Consider the following 13,021-nt stretch of genomic DNA (forward strand, 5'->3'; position numbering starts at 1 on the left):
AGGCTTAATTTCTAGGGCAATTGCTCTTGACATATCAAAGGCCTTCGACAAGGTATGGCATAAGGGTCTACTTCACAAGATTTCCAGCTACAGTATAACTGGAAATGTTTTCTCAATCATTAAATCATTTCTCTCCGATAGGCTCATAAGAGTAGTGGTCGATGGACAAAAATCAGAGGCCTGCAGTATTAATGCTGGAGTCCCTCAGGGGTCCATCCTGGGTCCAACTCCCTTCCTGATCTGCATGAATGATCTCCCTAAACACATATTTAAATCATTCGTTGACATCTATGCTGATGACACGACCATCTACGGCAACACATCAAAGGCCGTAAATTCTCTCTCCTCTGATCTCGAGCGTGTGGTTCAGTGGGGGAAGACGTGGCTGGTTACTTTAATGCATCTAAAACCAAACTCCTATCCTTACATCATCAACGCTCTGATCCCCATCTGGCATCAATTGGGATGGATGGCTCTCGTCTGAGAGACACCTCGTGTTTTGACAAGCTTCTGGGTTTGACCGTTACTCCTGATCTGAAATGGAACATGTACATCAAGTCTGTTGCCAAGGTTGCTGGAAAGATGGTGGGATCCTTCTACCGCTCCAGAAGATATCTCACTACTGATGCAATTCTCTATCTATATAAAAGCCAAGTACGTCCAAGGATGGAATACTGCTGCCATATCTGGGCAGGAGCTGCTAAAAACAGCCTATCCTGCCTTGACAGAGTACAAAATAGACTTCGCGGCTTAGTGGGGGATGCCCTTTTCTCTACCCTGCAACCTCTCACCCACAGAAGAGACGTTGCGAGCCTATCCTTGTTTTATCGTTATTTCCATGGCAGGTGCTCGTCTGAACTCCAATCTCTGATCCCCCCTCGCCAATCTTTCACGAAAAACACCCATCTAGCCGAATCCACTGTGAAAAACTTCCCCCATTCTTTATCTGTACCTAAATCAGGGATCAGATTTAGATGTTAAGTTAGAGTATCCTTTAATTATGAACTCATCTAGGGAGGTGGTCGGCCCTATTCCAGTTTCACTTCGAAAGAATATGCCCGGTTTCGTCTCCTGTAATTGTGTTTCAACCTCTGGAAGGTTAGAACGTAGACCCCTGATGTTGGAGCAGGAGACATGGTAGTAGGGGTCTACATTGGAGAATGGGGTTCTAGGTTTATTCGTGTTTTTTTTTTTGAGATATTTCATGTTGAGGATTTTGGGATTTGTGGAACAAGTCAGCATACTTGGTTAGAGCAGAACAGAGAGGGAAAGTAAGAGAGGAAAGACAGGATTTTTTTTTGTAACAATTACCCACTAATATGGCATCGAAAGGCCCTACCAGAAACTACTGCATGGTCCAGAATCCATTCACCAAATGGCAATACAGCAGCCCCAATACTTTGCACCTGCTGATAGGACAGCCTACTTAGTGGTTATTCCAACGTTCGGGTCCCTGACTATCAGGCAGTTAACGTCAGCCCAGATGAAAACGTTTACCTCCTGCACCCTTACTAGTGACATAGCTGCAAGGATAGACATAGAGACAGAAAGCCATTTTCAGAACTGCCAGCAACCACTGTAAAAAAGTGATGAAGAATGCAAGAGAGTTGTATGCTCAGTCCATCAAGTCCAAAGTAGCTAAGCAGCAGCTTCGTTCCCACCAGTTTTGGCAAATAGCAAACAGAATCCTGAACAGAAGCGTGTGCTCTATCCCAACTCTCATAAATGGATCTGAGGTAATCTCGTCAGCATCAGATAAAGCCAAACTCTTTGCCAAGAACTTTGCAGCTAATTCTAACCTTTGCGACCAAGGCTGCCAACCTCCAATATTTCCTCCTGTATCAGAAAACATGCTATGTGATATACAAATATCTGTACGTGATGTTGCCAAGCTAATCCAAAATCTTGATTCCAGTAAAGCAACTGGCCCTGACGGTATTCCAATTATAGTACTCAAAAGACTTCAACCAGAACTTGCGCCCATCCTTACAAAACTGTTTAAACGTTGTCATAAGGAAAATTGCTTCCCAACACCCTGGAAAATCTCATCAGTATGCCCTGTATTTAAGAATTCAGGTGATCGCTCATCTCCCTCACACTACAGGCCAATACGTCTCCTGTGCGTCATGAGTAAGTTGCTGGAATCTGTGTTAGATAGAGAAGTAATCAACCATCTCAGCAAAAATAACCTTTTTAGTGACACGCAGTATGGTTTCCGTTCTGCTAGATCTACAGCAGATGTGCTTACAGTTATATCGTATAGGATTAGCAAATCTCTTGACGGAGGCTACCTTTCCAGGGCATTTGCTCGTGACATATCAAAGGCCTTTGATAGAGTATGGCATAAAGGTTTACTTCACAAGATCTCTAGCTACAGGATAGCTGGAAATGTCTTCTCAATTATTGAATCATTTCTCTCTGATAGGTTCATAAGAGTAGTAGTTGATGGGCAGAAATCAGAAGCTCTTAGTAGTAATGCTGGAGTCTCCCAGGGGTCCATCCTGGGCTCAACACTCTTCCTGATTTATATTAATGATCTTCCAAATCACATCCTTATATCATTCATAGACATCTATGATGATGACACTACTATCTATGGTAGCACATCTAAGACCGTAAACGACCAAGTTCTCTCTGATTCTCTTTCCTCTGATCTTGAGCAAATGGTACAATGGGGAAAGATGTGGCTTGTTACTTTTAATGCATCTAAAACCAAGCTTTTATCTTTACATCATCAACGCTCTGATCCCCGTCTGGCATCAATTGAAATAAATGACTCTCGTCTTGGGGAGGCCTCATGTTTTGACAAGCTTCTGGGCTTGACCTTTACTCCTGATCTGAAATGGAACACATACATTAAATCCGTTGCCAAGGCCGCTGGAAAAATGGTGGGATCCTTCTATCGATCCATAGATATTTCACTGCTGCTGCAATTCTCTATCTATATAAAAGCCAGGTCCGTCCAAGGATGGAGTACTGTTGCCACATTTGACCAGGAGCTGCTAGAAAGGATTTATCCTGCCTTGATAGAGTTCAAAATAGACTTTATAGCCTCGTAGGAGATGTCCTTTTCTCTTCTCTGCAACCTCTTTCTCACAGAAGAGATGTTGCGAGTTTGTTTTTGCTTTATCGTTATTTTCATGGCTAGTGCTCGACTGAGCTGCATCCTATGTCTTCCCCCATCCCAAACTTTCACAAGAATCACCCGTCTAGCAGAAAACACTATCACTAATTTCCCCCACTCTTTATCTGTGCCTAAACATAAGCGTAGATTCCATGAATAAAGCTTCTTTCTTAGAACTGTACGCCTATGGAATGTGTTCCATTTTTCTGCTTTCCAGCTGACTACAATATGGTTGTCTTCAAGTCCAATGTAAACGAGTTTTAGATGACCTGTTCCATATAAGTTAACAAATTTACCGAATCTCCATTACTAACGGTTTCTATATTGTCCAATTTCTACTGTACACTCTTTAACCCTTATCCTCAAGTGGCCTCTTGGCCTTGATAAGTGGTGATGCCTGTGTAAAAAAAAACCTGGTTAATATAAACAACTTCTTGTTAAGCCTTCTCCTTAAATAATCAAATTCTAGCCTATTTCCACCACTTAAATACCTCGTTGTCTTGCTGACCACCGTTTGTGTGTGTTTCGCTTCTTTTAACAAAATTTACCTACAGAAGCCCATCCAATGTCTTTTGTCTTAATGGCCCAATATGGAAAAGGAAATAACAATAAAAATTAAGCTCTCGTCTAGCTATAACCACTATCAACAATTTCTCCCACTCTTTATCCGTGCCTAAATCTAAATGCATATTCCATGAAAAAAGATTCTTCCCGAGAACTGCCCGCCTGTGAAACTCTGTATCGTGGGCATGTTTTCTAGATGACTACAACATGGTTGATTTCAAGTCTAATGTAAACAAGTTCTTGAGCCGCCCTTTTATTTATCATTCTATCATTAGTACCATAAATGGAAAATTAAGTTTTGAATAAAAACAAATCAAAAATAAACAATTACAAGAATAGTTTTTGCCAACAGAAAAATAGGCGATTCCGATACCCTCTAAAATTCCTATTTTTACGATTCCCGATTCTGAGTAATCGTTTAAACGCTAGTTATTAATTGACCTGGATTATTTCTAGACGTTGCCCACCTAATTGATGGTTGAGTCGAGACTTTCGATATCAATGCCATTTTCTGTTACTTGGGTGGCCTGATGAATATTAGTGGTGGTTTGCGAACATCCTATCACTGCTGTTATATTCACAAAGGAATGTTTGCGAATCCTTAAATCTAGTTGCTTGAGACCCGTGTTATATGGAAGTAAAACCTCTTATTTTTTATTTTAAATCAAAAAGGTAAAGAGCTACAAAGACGGGAGTGGTACGATTAAAACGATCAACCTTTTGTGCTTCATGGTCTCACCGGCCAGGGATGATTGTTTGCAGAATAGAATAAATCAATCTTCCATAACATATAAATAAATGTACTTCCCCCTCGTCTTCAAGTAAATGCATTCTTCTTCTTCTCTCTGTTCTAGCATGTAATCCCATCACGTAAGTAAGAAACGTGAAAGAACACACAGAATACCAATTCTTAGTATGTTCGTCTTTTGTTTTGGTGCCGGGTTATTTTCTTCTTTTTATCTCTTCACCAACAAAAGATAAGACGTTTGTTCTTAGTAGCAGCAGCAACCGTACTCGTCAAAATTTAACTAAGTGGCAGCCCAAATTGAACAACAATTCAAACACACGCCATTGTTTCCTTGCAGTGTGTGCATGCTAGTCATGACCGATTCTGTTTTAAATTCCCAAACTCCAATACAATTACAGATTCCGATTCTTTTAAAATCTCTAAATATTTAGCTGTACATTTGTTGCATTTTTATCAAATTAACATAAAAGCCCATGTAATATATTTTCGAAAGCATGAAAATACACTTATGAGGTTGATCTATAGATTTTAATTTTATCAGTACTTTAAAATAAATAAATATGTCAATTTTGTTAGTCATTTAAAATCAATAAATATTTATCATTCTATCATTAATACCATAAATGGAAAATCTTAAAACGTTTTAAAAAAGTAAACAATTGAATTTATGCGATTCCGATACCCTCCAAAATTTCTATTTTTACGATTTTCGATTTTACCTGCACAATTGATGGTTGAATGAATGCCAACCGTTAGTATGTTGGCTTTTTGTTTTGGTGCTGGGTTATTTTCTTTTTTCTTCTCTTCACCAAAAAAGATAAGCCTTTATTTTTAGTAGAAACAACAGTACTCGCCACAATTCAAATGGCCGCTATAAACGAAATAATGTTGGTGACGATAATCCAAACAAACACGAACAAAGATTATCAGTGTGGCGTCCAAAAAAGATCTCTCCTTCCCTCCAACAAATATTTCACTACTTTTCTTTCAGACTGCCAAAAGCGGCTACTTTTGCATAACCCCGACGATAACCTTGAAACTAGCCAATTGCAGGTTCAATCCCGCACGCAGCCACTGCATCCTTGCAGCATGTGCATTTTAGTAGTGGCCGATTATCTTTCGACTTCTCCACACCGTCATCACACTTGTACATACGGTTAAAGTAAGCAAGGAAAATTCCCTTAAAAGTAACACATTAGAATTAGGTTCAATTTGAAATAGTTGACTCATTAGATTGTGATACACCGCTCCCACCACCATATTTTCACATTAGGTTAAATTAAGCATGTAAAATTCCTTTAAAAGTAAAACAGTAAAATTAGGGCTGTGTATCAGATATGACATCATGGATAAAATATCCCGAGTAATCAACTTGAAAGAAAAAGGAAAGGTGTATTTTCTTGATCGGTTTTGGGTATATTTTAGAGCTTTACTTTTGGTCGCTCCTCTCCAGAAATGAGTATATATATATATATATATATATATATATATATATATATATATATATATATATATATATATATATATGTATGTGTGTGTGTGTGTGTGTGTATGTGTGTGTGTGTGTGTGGAACGATAAAGTTGTCACCCTAAAGAAAACAACACTACAGCTTTATTTAAAAAAATTTATTGAAAAATCAATTCAGGAAACTTAATTATGTAGTAGAGTTGATATCTATTCAATCATCACCTCGATACGGGATTGGAACTTGGAGTATGCATTTTCCACAGTTGCTGGAAGGAGCTTGCCGAATACCCAGCAGATGGCTGGGGAGGCCATGTTAGTGATCTCGACATATGACCGAACATATCCAGTCGGTTCAGGTCAGAGGAGGAGGAGAACAGTGAGAGAAGGGTACAAAGTCGTAGCACTCTTTCTGAAGCCAAGCCTGAGTCTCTTCGGACATTTGAGTCAGCGCCGAGTCTTGCTGCCATACCCAGGATCTGCTAGCGGCCACCTAATTGCACCACGGGATTACCACACTTTTCAGTACATCCAGGTACACTTTGGTGTTGACTTTGAAGCCGATAACGAAGATGTGAGGTGGCATGATGAAGCCCACACTTGAAACCGCACCAAATACCATAACCGTGGCCGGAAACTTTGTTTTCATCACCCTGGGCATGTCCCTGATATTCGTGGCAATCCACCGATTCATTTTTAGGGTGCTGCCAATGGTCCTGTTATCATAACTTTGATCGGTATAGAGAATGAGTTGAACAACGGCACATCTCCGATCTTGCTTGTTGAACATTGTGCCACTTTCAGACATGATAAAAAATTCCCATTGGGAAATTAAATTAAAATTTGTACACAACAAGCCCACTAGTAGATGGTCTGTAACAAAAAAGGAAAACCTGCTTTCATCGAACGGAAATGGAATCATGTCGTCTTTTCTATGGCGACAATTTTATCGTTCCTCCTGTAGAATGTTGCTAACGCTCTTGGGATTTGTACACAATTTGCCAACTAGTAGATGGTCTGTAGCAAAAATATAAAACGAGAAAACCTGCTTTCATCAAACGGAAATGGAATTATGTCATCTTTTCTAGTGCGACAATTTTATCGCCCCACCCTGTACATATTCCATTTCACGTTGCCGGAGAATGCAAGGCAAAGGTGTTAGACTCCTGGGAAGGGTGCCATCGTCTATGACAATCAATGTTTGAAAATGTTTCTCATAGTTTTTAAAGGAAATGAGCTTTTTGGTGCATAGAAAAATGATCACGTGTCCAGGGACAGAAAAGGGTTTCTAGCAGTTCGAGTTAGAAAACGGACATAAAGCCGTCTTCAACAATGTAGAAATCTGTTTGAACATTTCATCAAGACTGCCCATTCGTTGGTCATTTTAAGACTAGGCAAGAAAATTAAGTAAGAAGTAATTTATGTGGTCTCTCCCCAAAAGAGAAAACTCTCTAAATAAAACCTTTAAACTCCAAAAAGTTTATATTGTTTTCAAACATGATTTTTATTCGCCTAAGTTAAACAGCCGATCCACAGAATCTGGACGGCGCAATCAGATTGACTCATGGAAAAGCGACGATCGGAGAATGAAGACTAGTGACCGCGTATGTATGTAAAAATACTTTTTTCTTTGATACGTATTTTGATTGCCCACTGGAAAAACTCTACAGTTGTCCAGGTACACGCGTGTATGAAAAGACTATGTGCGAACGGTCGTTAACGTTTATTCAATGTTTGTTTAATGTTAAAATGTTAGGCCAGAATGAGGAGATAGATTGTTTCTCAGGAACAAGCAGATCATACTCCATTCGCACAAAATGTCAGATCCTCGTGTCAGAATGTGCAAAGATTTATCCGTTACTTGTTCCTCATTTTCCTCTTCTTAATAAAGTAGTTAAACCTAATATATTTTCATGATTGAAGTATTCCGATTTACGTATATTTTATTTTAATCTTGTTGTACTTTCATGTGTATACATTATAATCATGTTGACACGCCGGTTTTCGTTAGATCAGCGAAATTAAGCGACGTTGAGTCTGGTCAGTACTAAATTGGACAACTATTTGGTAATACTAGGTGCTGTATGTGCTCTGAAACCTAGGCGTCGCCAGACTAGTCTTGCCCAAGACATGCTGCATGATAGTTCTTTCCCACTGCCAGAACTTAGACACCAAGGTCGGAAAGTAGGATTGAGAAGTCAACGCTCTCAAGGAGTGCGACTCTGATCGGCAAAAAATACCTGGGCAGCCCTGTAAGCATTAAACTAATCCCTTTTCAAAGAGAGAAGGCAAATCCTAGGTGGATGGACCTCCTAAAACTCCACAGTATGGAATAGTGGACATCCTAAAACTGCACAGAACTTAACTCCCACTGCAAAATCAATAGAGACCGGATCATTACAGGAATGGCCTAATCTTTGTTGAATTTGGGGACCCAAGATAAAAGTCCCATGAAATAGTGGAGCGATTCTCCGAGTCCGAAAGGTTAAGGGAATCATCCATCATTCATCCACTCCTCATGCAAAAAGCAATAAAAAGTAAACACAATTACTACGTACATAAATCAATCACTGAATAACTTTATTTAGAATATTCCCATTCAAATTAGCGACTATTTTATCCATATGATTGATCACAAGAAAAGGCCATTAAACTAAATCCAATTCACCCATTTATTGAAAAAGTAGATATAAACATGATATTCAACATCAAAAGAAAGTTCCCTAATCCAAATTGACCAGTTTATTTGTAATTTAACAATGTTATAATCCAGTGACGGCTCATTACCTTGGGTTTTGAGGTTAGTGTTTCATAAAATGTAAAAAAAAAAAAAAAAATTAAAACTGTGCTTCTTGGCATAACAATCTTTGGTAATTATTGTAATTACGATTCTAATTGTTACTGTGTAAAAAAAACGTAATATTTAAATTATACTAGCTGTACCGACCCGGCGTTGCCCGGTACCCATTACACTCAAATTAGTTTTTGTAAATACTTCCATGTTGTTTAACCGCATCTTTTCTGTTTGGTTCAGTATTGAACTAAAAAGTAAATAAAGAACGTTAAATCTCACGTAAAAATGTTAGTTGATTTTTCTTTTTAGCTGTTTATTTAATAATGCATTAAATAATGAATTTATTTAAGAATGTATCCATAGCATCAAAAATGTCGAACCTGATTAAGCATGATATTTTTAATTATTAAATATTAAATTGTAGCAAAGTATATTAGCTTATTATTATACATAATATAACGACAACAAATGAAAATTGGCTAGTGAGAATCACAGTTACATTTTTTTCTATGGAAAAAGCTTGTAAATCACAGTTACATTTTTTTCTATGTCAAAAGCTTGTAAATATAAGTATTACATTGAACCGATTCTGACTCAGACAACAGCAATTATTCCCTCTTAGTAAGAAACATCGCTTACGGAATAGGAGGACTAAAGAACAAAATAGGGAAGCTAGAATTCCGAGGTTGTCGAAAATAAACCCAAGATGCACTTTCTACTCTCCTTGTCAGCTTAAATGCTATTTAGGTATATTGTTTAGAATTCAACCGACATAAGATTATATATTAGATATATTCTATATTAGATATAGTAGATTTTAGTGAAAACAAACAAGTACTTTGCTTTTTATCTAACATATATATAAATGGTTATATTACACTACTATATGCCCCCTCTCTCTAGCTATGTTTTTTTATCTCTCTCTCGCTCTCTCTCTCTCTCTCTCTCTCTCTCTCTCTCTCTCTCTCTATCACTGTCTCTGTATTTTTCTCTCTTTCGTTTGGCACTTAATCTTTAGAAATTTTGAGCTCAGACAACGCCGAGTAAAAAAGAATGATTTTAGTAAATTCCTAATTTCGTCTATCCTTCCATTTAAAGCATATAAGGAATATTTGTTATTTTGATCAAGCCAATAGTCCGAAAAGAGTTTATTTATTTCAATTACTAAAATTTACAATTTTAGCTCCTAGACGAGTAGAATCGATAAAAACAATAGTCTAAGGAATGTTTATATATATATATATATATATATATATATATATATATATATATATATATATATATATATATATATATATATATAATTCCTTATGTTTGATACAGATTCCTATTATTCCTCTATTTCACCAAATATCTTCGAGGAAGCACTAGAACTAGCTAGAAAACTAACAAAGATAACAAAATTAGAATGAGACATTATAAGATTAGTAAGAAGAACTCTAATTAAATATGATAACAAACTATGGACCAGAAAGAACAGAAATCTCAACTTTGACATCACAATGGGGACTGGATAGTGCACAAGTAACCGACCTTGTAGGCCTTTATATACTAAATGAACTATATAAAATGATTCAAGGACTAAGAGGAAAACTATACCGGGATGATGCATTATTCTACATGAACTCAACAAATAAATCCAACCAAACGCTATTCTACATATATCACAAGTCCAACCATCCGAATAGTATGAAAAAAGCACTTATACCTAGCATCTCAAAAAGAATATCCAAAATATCACAAAATGAAGAATTATTCAATAAAAACAAAGAATATTACAACCAAGCCTTAGCTAGATGAGGATATAAAGAACAAATTAAATTTGTTAAGGAAACTCAAAACAATAACATAGGTACAGAAAGAACAATAAACAATGCAAATGTAATATCTTACAACATGTCGATGAGAAAATATAAAAAAGGAAAAAAAGAAGAAAAACAAAGGGAAAAATAAAACATACAATAAACACGAAAAAATAAAAATGAAAAGACAGATCATAATAAAACTGAAAGAGAAGTTAAAAAGAAAAATAGAAGGAAGAGCCAGACGTGGCTTAATCCACCGTTCAGTCACCACATAAAAAATAACATTCCAAGGGAATTTTACCAAATTATAAACAAAAATTTCCCGCAATATAGTAAAGTAAGTAAGATAATTAGCAAAAACACTGTTAAGCTATCGTTCTCAACATCTGCTAATTTAACAAATACCATAATTGGCTCAAATAACATAAAATTTAACAAATTTTTGAAAAATAGAGATAGGACAGAAAATGAATCTAGCAACGTAAAAGAATGTAACTACAGGGACCCTACTGAATCTCACATGGGGGTTGGGTGTGGGGAGAACTGTTTAACTTCAAACGTAGTATACAAATTTGAAGTTATAACAAATAATGAAACTAAAGTATATCTGGGGAGCACCGGTACTTGCTTTAAGGACATATATCGTAATCACCTAGCATCGTTTAAAAGTGAAACTGAGAAAGGAAATAACACCACAAATAACGATAACAACAATAATGTGGATAAAATGAAAACAACAGTAGAAAGGATCATAACAATAGTGACAACTAAAACTAATATAACGGAAATAGAAAGAGAACCAATAGTAATAACGAAAACAACCGGTAAAAAACATAGAAAATCTCAACCGTTTTAGCTGTATGGATTAAGGAATTAAAGAAAAATAAAACTGAATATAAATTAAGATGGTCAATAATTGATAAAGAGGAAAATATAAACCTAGTAAATCGAAAAGATGCAACTTATGTATATTAGAATCATACCATATACTAATATCAACAGAAAAAGTATTAAACAAACGACTAGATGTAATCCACGGATGTTTGCACAGAAGCAGATATTTAATTTCACGCACTAGAGTAGATTAGGAAAAAATAGTAAAAACGAAACGTATAATATAAGGAAAGATAAAAGATGCAAGGGAGGTAATCCTAGATATAAAAATGATACCATGAGAGTGACCCCCTTTAAACAGAAGGATCGAGTAATAATACGAATTAAAACACCAAGCAAGAAAGAAATATTAAAATAAACACGCATAAATGTAGAAATAAAATTATATAAAATTATATGATAATTGGAAAAAGCAAATGAAAAAAAGGGGAAATTAAAACAAAAATAAATAATTAATAAATAAAAATAAATAAAAAATAAAAATACGAAACTACGGGTTAAAACGGAAAACTATCTTTACATAACACCAAAAGATGGAGGAAGTGAGGAGGCATGGCTTTGGAAATCTTTTTACCCAAATACGATGTTCAGCATGTTAAAAATATACCTTTTGTTGTAAAAATCTAATGGATAAACATCTGAAGAAGTTGGTAGGGACAGGATATTTTTATGGACACATAAATCGTAAAATTGCCTACCCACTAATGAAACAACTGTAATGGAAAAATCCAGGGAATAAACGAAGGTTATAAAAAAGAAAACGTGAGTCTTTGAATTTTCAACAAGATTTTACACTATATATATATATATATATATATATATATATATATATATGTGTGTGTGTGTGTGTGTGTGTGTGTGTGTGTGTGTGTGTAGGGCTACACGAATATCGAGTTATTTAAAGGACTTTCTAAAGGATTTTACGACATCAGAAATAATGGATGACCAAATATACATGACTTGGATTGTACCTTCAAGCCTGGAATATGCTATTAAAAAACGCAATTCATTCTGGAATATGCCAGTAATTATTGGATTTTATAAATGTTCCTGTATTTTCATTATTTCAACTTTGGGTATCCTTTTTACACAATCACCTCAATTTTAATTCTCAATTCATGTGCTTATAAGCAAAACATATAATTACCCACATCTATTTTTTAATTACATTTTCTTTGATGTAATGAGCCATTCATCCAGGGATTATGAAAATGCTTTAATAATTATTTGTAATCCTTTGACAAACAATAAATTTTGTTGTAATTCTACAAAATTTAACTCAGAATTTCCATTTATATTATTGCTCTACCTTGCATATTGAGCTTTTTTATCTGCTTGGGATCGTCTTATAATTATTAATATGAATAATAATTTTGACTTTATGTTTACCGTAATATACAATCTGTAATTTTACGGCATTTCAGTATTTCATTTAAATTATATATATATATATATATATATATATATATATATATATGAAATTGCCTTTTTTATTCTTCATGTACACTGAATTTTTTAAATCGAAAGCTCAATGTTTACAATATTACAAAAGAGCACATGTAAATAAATAACAAAGTCCAATATTTTATACATCTTACAAATCATTATTCATGAACACACCGAGAAC

This window comes from Euprymna scolopes, chromosome 9, assembly GCF_053919585.1.
Source record: "Euprymna scolopes isolate OS-2025 chromosome 9, ASM5391958v1, whole genome shotgun sequence".
In the NCBI taxonomy this organism is placed as follows: domain Eukaryota; kingdom Metazoa; phylum Mollusca; class Cephalopoda; order Sepiida; family Sepiolidae; genus Euprymna; species Euprymna scolopes.